The sequence below is a fragment of the Lithobates pipiens genome, unplaced genomic scaffold (assembly GCF_037356315.1).
Source record: "Lithobates pipiens isolate NorthernLeopardFrog02 unplaced genomic scaffold, aLitPip1_a1.2 Scaffold_27, whole genome shotgun sequence".
NCBI lineage: Eukaryota > Metazoa > Chordata > Amphibia > Anura > Ranidae > Lithobates > Lithobates pipiens.
The window spans coordinates 34914516-34924125 of NW_027507788.1; the positions used below are offsets into that span (position 1 = coordinate 34914516).

Below are 9610 nucleotides of genomic sequence, written 5' to 3' on the forward strand. Positions count from 1 at the left end.
TACACCCCTAAGTGAAAATGTCCAATTTGAGCCCAAAGTTCAAATATTTTGTGTGGCCTCCATTATTTTCCAGCACTGCCTTAACCCACTTGGGCATGAAGTTCACCAGACCTTCACAGGTTACCAATGTAGTCCTCTTCCACTCCTCCATGACGACATCACGGAGCTGGTGGATGTTGGAGACCTTGTGCTTCTCCACCTTCTATTTGAGGATGCGCCACAGATGATCAATAGGGTTTAGGTCTGGGGACATGCTTGGCCAGTCCATCACAAAGAAAGGTCCATAAAGACATGGATGAACAAGTTTGGGTTGGGGGAACTTGACTGGCCTGCACAGAGTCCTGACCTCAACCCGGTAGAACACCTTTGGGATGAATTAGAGTGGAAACTGCAAGCCAAATCTTCTAGTCCAACATCAGTGCCTGACCTCACAAATGTGCTTCTGGAAGAATGGTCAAACATTCCCATAGACACACTCCTAAACCTTGTGGATGGCCTTCCCAGAAGAGTTGAAGCTGTTATAGCTGCAAAGGGTGGGCCAACTCAATATTGAACCCTACAGACTAAGATTGGGATGGCATTAAAGTTCATGTGCGTGTAAAGGCAGGCGTCACAATACTTTTGGTAATATAATGTTTATATATACTGTATATTTCAGCAGAGGCCCTATAGAATAAAATGATGGATGTTTCAATTTTTTTATGTCACACGATATTTGAGCAGCAGTTTTCAAACGCAATTTTGTTTTGGAAAAAATACACTTTATTAAATGTTATGCCACATAAAAAAACACAAAATAATAACTATTATTATTATTGGTAGAATATAAAAGACCAAGTAAATAGATACCTAACATGTCACACTTTAAAAATGCATACGCCTGTGGAAAGGTGCCAAACTACGATACCTAAAAATCTCCATAGGCAATGTTGTAAACACCTTTGCAGGGTACCAGTTTAGGGTTACACAGGAGGTCTGGCGCTAGGATTATTGCTCTCACTATAACGTTGGTGGTGCAAACACCATTGATATATCCATGTGCATTCCACATTTGTGCGCAAGCTCAGGGGAAGGGGGTGTTAGGTGTGACCTCAACAAGTCACCTATTTGTCAGGTTATGTTACCGTTTCCCAATTGTTAGTTAGAGTTCTTATCCAAGCAAAGAGACACAGAAGTATTCAGTATTTCTGCTCAGAAGTCCGTCGTTAACTCTAACTGTCTCTGACTGACTGTGGCTCTGAGGCTTGTTTATTACATCTTTTATAGACAGAAAAGGGCAAACATCAGCAAATGTAAAAAAAAACAACATTTTCAAAGTAAAGACAATTCTCCGGGTGTTATCAGCTGATAAGACAATCTTCTGGGCGTAGACTGCTTTTTAGGGCTGATGCGGCCTCTTCTTGATGAGTACGTGACAATAGATGACGAATCCTTATTTTACAGAGAGAAATACAAGTAATTAGTAAGACATAAGGTCAACCATTTTGTTTCAACATATACCTTAATCCTTACATTTCCCCCTTTGACATCACCCCTCCCTCTTGCCCTGGGTCCACCTGAACAAGTTCTAGTCAGCCTATATCCAGAGTACTCTCCCTGACCGCGAGTTGTCAGAGGGGTATACACCCATCCCCCTGGACAGTACCAACATCTAAAATTCAGGAAGAGTGGCTTTTCTGACAGATGGGTGATGTCAAGAAACTAAATCTACCTATCTTTACAAAAGTTCCATCTTTTCCGCATCATTTACCTTGGCTTTCTTGCAAAAGCACATGAGCAGTTTAAAGCATGCATAAAAGAAAAATACGAATAAGAGCACCACTATAATCGTCATTGCTGCCTTCTTAACCCAAGAGAATAACCCTGAGAAACTAAAAGTTTCACCAAACGGATCCCAGTCGCGACCAATATTTCGGGCCTTCTCTTGTAAATTCTTTACTTCCGTACGGTGTTGTGCAATGATGTCATAATAATCAGGTACCTCAATGCTGGTGTTATGTATCCAAGTACAGCACTCATAGTCCTCAGTAGTTTCACAGAGTCCTGTCAGTGCTGCACTCATACTTTCAATTGCTAATTCATGTAATTCTAATTGTTGTCTGATGGCTCTGGTCTCCAGATTTAACTTAGTAATGTCATCAGAGTTTTTCTCCAAAACATCATTAATAATTCCTGTATAGTTATTTAGTCGTTTCATTAAGTCTATACCCCATCCTGTCCAGGACGGGAACCAAGCCCATGCCATGTCCTTCTTCAGGAATATTTCTCTTTTACTACGATACCTGAGGGGATATCTAGGGTGCATGCTAGCTTCTAATAGGTGATCACCTCGTTCATCACCTACTACTCCCATTACTGGTACTAAACTTGCGAGGTAGCACCATCCCTGAGCTCTTCTAGGTATCCAAGTATAACATTTATCCTCACAACAGATATATATATTATTTCCCAGTGCTACTGATCTTGAACTGATATCATTTCTATAACGAGAGGTGTATCCATAGAGGGATAAGTTGGATACTAACCACCTAACATTATTATCCACAATGTTAGTGAGGAAGTCAGATAATGTCTGGTGTGTGCTGGAATTACTGGGATAGAATCTTCCATTTAATACGACAATGGACAAATTAAACTTGCTGTCTTGGCATTCTCCATTTCCTCCCGTTGTGTTCCCTAAGCTGAAACACCAATCAGGGAAAAAGGCGAGACCATTTGACTTAAACATTACTGTCTCATTGGTATTTGTTCTAATTATGTTAATGCTACTGTTAGCAAGATCAGTATAGTTTATAGGAACTGCCATCAGTGGTATACTTGCTGTGCTGGGGTGTAATTTGCTACAAATCCAACATTTCTCATATCCTGACTTCTGGGCATAAGCATATTTAAACTTCAGTAATAACATTTTTTTAGAAAATCCTTCATCCTTGTATATTTTATTCTGTGAGGTAACCAAACTATTAGCCAGAATTACTGAAACAATAAAAAGATACATGTTGTCATTTGCCAACTGGCTCCTTTTTACAATGAGAAGCGTGGATCCAGGTAGGTTTCCCTTCCAATTTCACTGAGGTTGCTGTAATCAATAGCACCTGGAAAGGACCTTCAAACCTTGGTTCCAGTGTCTTTCTGGTATGTTTCTTTACATACACATAGTCTCCTGGTTGTAGATCATGAGTACCTGTGACAGAATTAGGGTCTGGAAGAGAAGAATACACACTCTTGTGGATTTTAGTCAGACGCTGTTGCAACTGTATTACATACGTAGTTAAACTATCACATTGTAATTGCATACTTTGAGGAAAATATAAACCTAATCTAGGTGCACTTCCAAACAGTATTTCATATGGGGATAACCCTGTTTTTCCCGTTGGGGTGTACCTAATAGAGAACAAAGCTAAAGCTAGGCACTCAGGCCATGGTTTATTTAACTCTTGCATAGCTTTTTGTATTTTCAGCTTGATTGTACCATTTACTCTTTCTACTGATCCTGAACTCTGTGGATGGTAAGGAGTATGAAAACTTTGTTGAACCCCTAACATTGCCATCACATTTTGCATTATTTCTCCCGTGAAATGTGTCCCCCTATCTGATTCTATTGTTTCTGGGAGACCAAACCTAGGTATCAGCTCAGTAATCAGTTTCTTGGCGGTGGCTTTTGCCGTAGCTGATTTCACAGGATAACTTTCGGACCAGCCTGAAAATAGGCAGATGCACACGAGAACAAATTCAAAGGGGCCGCTCTTAGGCATTTGTATGTAGTCAATCTGCAGTCTCTGAAAGGGATATTGGGCCCGGACCTGATGTTTACGTGGGGTTTTCACTCTCTGTCCTGGGTTATTAATCAGACAGATTTGGCATGCAGCACAGTAGTTCCTTGCAGTACTACTGAATCCAGGGGCTAGCCATCCTTGGCTTACAATCCTATACATAGAATTGGAGCTGACATGAGTGGGTAAGTGAACAGCCGCTGCCATTGCGGGGTATAGAGAAGCGGGTAGACATATTTTGTCTCCTTCTCTCCATACATTGTCAAGGCCTGGTGCAGCTCCCTCCTTAACCCAACGGTCCTTCTCAATAGCCCCTGCTTGTTCCTGTAGTTCCATTAGCTGCTGCCATGTGGTTTCGGGCATACTCACCTGTACCGTAGCTAAGGTCTCAGGGCTTACTTCCCCTAGAGCTGCCTTCTTTGCAGTTAAATCTACAAATGCGTTTCCTTTTGCCTCAGTTGTTTTTGCGCTCGTGTGTGCCGCTATCTTCATGATGGCTACTCTTATAACCTTTTGAAGATTGTTCAGGACTCTTTTGATTCCTTCACCATGTTTAACAGGTGTGCCTGCTGCTGTAAGGTAACCTCTAGCTTTCCATATGTGGCCATAATCATGTGCCACACCGTAGGCGTATGCGGAATCAGTGTAAATGTTCCCTTCTTGTCCCTCCAAGTGTTCTAGGGCTTTCTCTAGAGCGGTTAGTTCCGCTTCTTGTGCCGACATGTGTACTGGTAATGACTTTGCCTCAATTACCTGTGTGTCCGTTACCACAGCATAACCTGTGTGATATTTACCTTTGTCATCGGCAAATCTACTACCATCTATGTACAGTGTGTGTTCTGCATTTGCAATGGGTATGTCTGTGACATGTGGGAACCCCGTGGTTTCTTGTTCCATAAGTTGGAAACAATCGTGTTCATCAGATGTTATGTCATGAAATGAAAGTGTGTCAGAATCCTGAGTATCTTGTGCTGTATCTACACCATTATCATCATTACTCCCCCCTGTCAAATCTGTCTGTAATGGTAAAAGCTGTGCTAAGTTAAAAGAAGTGCATCGCTGAAAGGTAACATTGGGGGGTAGGAGCAAAGTGCATTGTAGACGCAGCTGCCTTGCCATTGATATGTGTTTTGGTTGGACCTGTGATAAGATGGCGTGTATGTCATGTGTGGTATGTACCACTACAGGATTGTCTAAGACAATTTCTGAGGATTTGTCAATGATAATTGACACTGCTGCAACTGCTCGTACACAGGACGGTGATCCTCTAGAGACAGGATCGAGAGCCGCCGAGAAGTATGCTACCGGCCTTTGTTTGATGTGTTGTTGTGTCAACACCCCTGTTGCGTGTCCCGTGATTTCAGCAATTTACAAATGAAATGTTTTGGTATAATCAGGGATCCCGATCGCAGGTGCCGAAATTAGTAACCTTTTTAAGGTGCTAAAAGATTCATGACCTGCTTCTGTGAGTACATAGGGTACTATTTTCAAGCAATCATATAATGGCTGCATCAGAGAACTGGCATGTGGTATCCATTGTCTACAATATGATACCATTCCCAGAAACATACGAAGTTGCTTAAAGTTGCGTGGGATATTCATTTGTCTTATGGCCTGGACTCGGTCTTCAGTGAGATGTCGAGTACCCTGGGATATACAGTGGCCCAAAAAGACAACCTTTTTCTGACATACCTGTAACTTAGTTCTATTCACCTTGCACCCTTTTTCAGCCAGGAATTGTAACAATGAGAGAGTGGCTTTTAAACAAGTATCGTTATCCGGACAACATAACAATAGGTCATCTACATATTGCAACAATACACAAGTGTCAGGCGGTAGCCATTCTCCCTATTTTTACCTTTTTAAGGTTTAGTCAGTGGGGCATCGGACAAAAGACCGTCATAACCACTTATGGGTATGGTGTCACGGGACGTCATGTGTGGAGGGACTACTGAATCAGACAACAGACTGCGTGACGCTCCTGTGTCAACCAAACAAGGAATATGTTTACCTTCCACCTTCATCAACATGTGGAGCATTTTGTTCTCTGATTCAGCTAGGACTGGGGCAAGTCATGCGGTCGGATCGTCCCTATCATTGGTACGCCTCTGTCTGTAGTCCCTCGTGTCTCTGTCCGTGTTTCCTTCCTGTTCGTCTTTTATCCTTTTCCTACAGTCTCTTTTTATATGTCCCACCTTGTTGCAGTAATAACAGGTAAGAGGTTTACGGGAGGAATTCCCTCCTTCATTGACCCGGGCAACAGTGTTAACTCCCGGTGTCCTTCTGGGTTTAGTTTCTGCTAAATCAGCCTCTATGCCTTGTGCTTTCTGCAACAATGTTCCTCTGTCCCGTATGGCTCTCCATTCGGGAGTACATGCCTTCAGTTTGTCACCTATTTGGGGTACTAGTCCTTCCATAAACTGTCGATTGAAAGCCCTAATGGTGACGGGTAAGGCTAAATCTAGACCTTCGTCAGCCATCATGCTTTCCATGTTGAGGTAAAATTCTGTAACAGTCTGACCTGGGGCCTGTTTTATGGGCGCTGTCGAACCCCTTTCCTGCTGTTTCCCTTGGCAAAATTCTCGTAACTGAGCAATAAACAGGGGTCTAGAGTCTATATGACGGGGGTGTATTCCTGGTGGATCTGCCGCTGGATCCCCTTGTGGTCTATGTGGAGCAATTTCATTCATAAATTGATTAAACATTGTTAGTGTCATTTTATGTCTACACAAATCTTCCCCATCTTGCCAAGTTGCTTCATGTGTGTCTAGTAATTGTGTCACGAATCTACAGAATGCGGCAGGTTTTGCTACGGGATCAGGAGCATTCTGTATTAATGCCATAAGAGTGTCAGCCGACCAAGGTGTCCATGTCCTCAGAACGACTTGTCGGGTCACTGTAGGTGGCTGTCCTGCTTGACCCGCATTTGGATTATTTACTTGTATTACCCTAGTCCGACTATGGACTGGAGCTACGGGCTCTGGTCTTTGAGCTCCGCAATGTACACATTCCTGTGCCCAGTCTGGGTTCTGGATACCGCATACTCGGCATACCCATCCTCTTCCTCTTAAGGAAGGATAAAGTTTTGGTCTTTCGCTACCTGGTGTGGTAGTGTTATAAGGAGGTGGAGTATCTCCCGTATTTACCCTATCGCCGGGAGCAGAAGGAAGACTTTTGTGTCGGACCTTCATATCCCATCCACCCTTTTCCTGACAATACTCCCATCCCTCCTCTTCAGCCCTGTTGGAAACCTTAATTAAACATTGTATTTGTGATACCCATCTGTTCTGCAATATCTCTCCCTGTCTGTCTTTCTTTATTTCTTCCCAACCTTCTACACTTAATCCATTTTCTCCATCCATCCCCAATTTCTTGAGAATCCTATTCGTGCCCTGTGCCTTATCCTTCCCATACAACATTGTAATTATGTCTTTAACAGCATAACATTTCTGAGATTCCTCCTGGGGTTTACCATGTGTCTGGCCCATTTTGACAGTCCTGCCTAGGTGGCGTTTGGATCACTTACTAAGTGTCTCGTTGCCTTCTCCTCCTAGGGTGCCAAAATACTAAAAAACCTCTCCTGGATGAGATCGAATTACTTTATATGCTAGCCAACTGACAAATATTATGACCAGACTGACGGCTACAACATATACAAGCATTCCCTTTTGGTGGCCAAACACATATGACTAGGTCTCCGGGACTTTGTGGAGACCTTATTTCCCTTCCCATTACCATGGAATCTCTCAGCATTCGTTTCTTATTCCTGCTTTATTGAGGCAGTCAGGACTTATACTTTCAACCCGTTTTTAGGCTCATGAATCAAAAAGCGTATATCAAACTTAAGTGTCGGACCCCCAAAGTACTCTTACGAGTTAAGGGCGCATTCCGTTACCCATTGGGATGATATATGTTTCAATTCACACCATACAAACAGGGCTTATCTCATTCACAACAGACAGATGACAAGTAGACAGACAAGAAACAACGGTAACATAAGCCAAAATATTAAGTTCAAGACCCGCTTACTACAGAGGTTGGTGTTTACCTGAAGAACAATTCAGACAGATCAGGTGGGCACAAATCTAAGAAGCACAGAGTTTATAAGAAAATAAAGCTTTTCTTACCTGCGCAGGATTTGTCTGTGGTTCTTTGATGTGCCCGACCATTTCGTTCCGTCCTTATGTTCGTTCGCCTCTTGTAGTTTCTTCAGCGAGTCCCTATTCGCGGCGCCAGAAATGTTAGGTGTGACCTCAACAAGTCACCTATTTGTCAGGTTATGTTACCGTTTCCCAATTGTTAGTTAGAGTTCTTATCCAAGCAAAGAGACACAGAAGTATTCAGTATTTCTGCTCAGAAGTCCGTCGTTAACTCTAACTGTCTCTGACTGACTGTGGCTCTGAGGCTTGTTTATTACATCTTTTATAGACAGAAAAGGGCAAACATCAGCAAATGTAAAAAAAAACAACATTTTCAAAGTAAAGACAATTCTCCGGGTGTTATCAGCTGATAAGACAATCTTCTGGGCGTAGACTGCTTTTTAGGGCTGATGCGGCCTCTTCTTGATGAGTACGTGACAATAGATGACGAATCCTTATTTTACAGAGAGAAATACAAGTAATTAGTAAGACATAAGGTCAACCATTTTGTTTCAACATATACCTTAATCCTTACAGGGGGTACATTCACTTTTTTTTTTTGTCATTTATTTCTTTATACTTTATTTATTTATTTATTTATTTTGCATTGTTTCTTAAAAAAAAAAAGAAATTGATCACTTGTATCACTTGTAATGTGATCCCTTGTGACAGCAATTGGCAGTGACAGGTATCCTTTATGGAGAGACCCGGGGTCTCGAGCATCTGATCACACCAAGATTGGCTATTCTATTCTGTTTTAGTCTATTTTATTTTATCTATTTTGTTTTATTCTATTCTATTTAATTCTATTATATTCTTTCCCTTGATATTCTATTCTATTCTGCACTACCGAGTTGATTGATCGATCAACTTGGTTACAACCAGCCTGGGGGATTCTCTTACGATTATTGGTAGTGGCTGCTAGCCATAATCACTGTCTTCTCCCGGAGGGGATGGTTCCCCCCTGCCCCCCCACCGCTGGGAGCAGACAATAGCTCGACAGGAGGGATTCCCTTGAAATAACTTTATAATACTATGGAATCCCTGCTAAAAATGACTATATCTACAACTCATGATACATTAGTGTGATGGTCAGTTGGAAGAATGCTCCTCAAGCCGCGTACACACGGGCGGACTGTCTGTCCAACTTAGTCCACCGAAACACATTTCAGTGGACAGTCCGCTCGTGTGTGGGCTTCAGCGGACTTTTTCAGCGTGCAGTCTGGCGGACTAAGTATTTCGGAATTTCCGTAATATTGTCCGTCCAACTTTGGTTTCAGCGGACAGTCCGCTCGTGAGTAGGCTAGTTCGACGGCCTAAGTATGGCGCATGCTCAGAAAGGATTTACACGGCGAAAGGTTGCATTGCTGTGTATTGGACGTCCTATTTCTAGTCCCGTCGTACGTGCTGTACACGTCATCGCGCAAGCTTTCGACGGACTGTTTGTTCATCGTGTGTGGTCAAGTCCGTTCATTCGAAAGTAGGACGGACTGTCCGTCGGATTGTCTGACGGACTTAGTTGGCCAGACAGTCCGCCCGTGTGTACGCGGCTTTACATTTGTGGTCATTGGGAAGAATTCCCCCCTTACAGATAGCTAAAAAGATCAAAGGTGTCAGTGGGAAATTATCAGAGAGGCAGGAACTGCTCATTGCCCAAGGAACCCCAAACTCTGGAGGAACGTTGGTTGAGAAACCCTG

General features: G+C 42.7%; 1 long non-coding RNA gene across 1 annotated transcript; it reads right to left on the reverse strand.

Annotated features, from left to right (window-relative positions):
* Positions 1-1177: 1177 nt before the first annotated feature.
* On the reverse strand, positions 1178-8443 carry LOC143933764 (uncharacterized). Its single transcript, XR_013263146.1, has 2 exons — positions 7901-8443; positions 1178-1431 (listed from the first exon to the last, which is right to left on the reverse strand). It is a non-coding gene; the product is annotated as an uncharacterized LOC143933764 (long non-coding RNA).
* Between the last annotated feature and the right edge of the window lie 1167 nt (positions 8444-9610).